The sequence below is a fragment of the Entelurus aequoreus genome, linkage group LG26 (genome assembly GCF_033978785.1).
Source record: "Entelurus aequoreus isolate RoL-2023_Sb linkage group LG26, RoL_Eaeq_v1.1, whole genome shotgun sequence".
NCBI lineage: Eukaryota > Metazoa > Chordata > Actinopteri > Syngnathiformes > Syngnathidae > Entelurus > Entelurus aequoreus.
This window is the reverse complement of record NC_084756.1, coordinates 24,061,771-24,063,399: the sequence shown is the minus strand read 5'-3', so window position 1 is coordinate 24,063,399 and position 1,629 is coordinate 24,061,771.

Here is a 1,629-nt window from a genome sequence, read left to right as displayed (position 1 = left end):
GAGTATATGGAGGATGAACTGCTGCTTCTAGAAGCGAGCACGAAGGAAAAGTGAGACGTTGGAGCAGACGGATGCCGAGAGAGTGTGAGGTAAAAGTGACTCGAAGCTGCAAATGCTGAATTTGGAGACAAGGAATTTCGACATAAATGGAGTGCTTGCCCAAATAAACCGGGAAAAACCGTCCCTGGCCAGCTGGACCAAATGCACAACTGTCCTACAAGTAAGTCACACTTTAATATTGATCCTGGTACACGCAGCACGTGTTACTACAACTACAGTACATAGCTAGCTGTGTACAAACAAAACATGAAATAATACTTTACAGATACTGTAATATGATGTTTTTCACTCAGTACAGATTGATGTCCTATCGCATTGTGTTGTGCGTTACAAACTCAAATATGTTTTGTGTTGTTGTACAAGCCAGCTTATCTCTTGCCGTAGCTAGCTTTGACGGCTAATACCGAAGCAAGCCGATGTGTTACTACGATAGAAAAAAGTTCCTCAGTGTTCGATCTTAAAATAACTTGTATAATAACCACCATCTTGGTTATTATACAAGTTACGGAACATAAATGAAGTTTTGTTGGCGGTTTTTGAATACATTTTTTAAGTGATTTAGTTCAGTGTTTTTCAACCTTTTTTGAGCCTAGGCACTTTTTTTTCGTTGAAAAAATGCGGAGGCACACCACCAGCAGACAGCATTCAAAACTAAACTCCGTCAACAGTAAAAAGTGGTTGTCGCAATTGTTGGATATGACTTTAAAGCATCACTATAGCTCTTGTCTCAAAGTAGGTGTACTGTCACCACCTGTCACATCACACCCTGACTTATTTGGACTTTTTTGCTGTTTTCCTGTGTGTAGTGTTTTACTTCTTGTCTTGCGCTCCTAATTTGGTGGCTTTTTCTCTTTTTTTTTGTATTTTCCTGTAGCAGTTTCATGTCTTCCTTTGAGCGATATTTCCCGCATCTACTTTGTTTTAGCAATCAAGAATATTTCAGTTGTTTTTATCCTTCTTCATGGGGACATTGTTGATTGTCATGTCATGTTCGGATGTACTTTGTGGACGCCGTCTTGGCTCCACAGTAAGTCTTTGCTGTTGTCCAGCATTCTGTTTTTGTTTACTTTGTAGCCAGTTCGGTTTTAGTTTGGTTGTACATAGCCTTCCCTAAGCTTCAATGCCTTTTCTTAGCGGCACTCACCTTTTGAGTCTTGAATCTTGAATCTTTTGTTTATTATTGGTTTAAGCATTAGACACCTTTTTACCTGCACCCTGCCTCCCGCCGGTTTGCAAAAAATATTTTTACCTCAAATAGGTGAAATTAGAGAATCTCCCACGGCACACCAGACTGTTGCTCACGGCACACTAGTGTGCCCCGGCACAGTGGTTGAAAAACACTGATTTAGAGTAGGGCTGCAACAACTAATCGATTAAATCGATTAAAATCGATTATAAAAATAGTTGCCGATTAATTTAGTCATCGATTCGTTGGATCTATGCTATGCGCATGCAAAGAGGCTTTTTTTTTTTTTTAAATAAAACTTTATTTATAAACTGCAACATTTACAAACAGCTGAGAAACAATAATCAAAATAAGTATGGTGCCGGTATGCTGTTTTTTTCTCC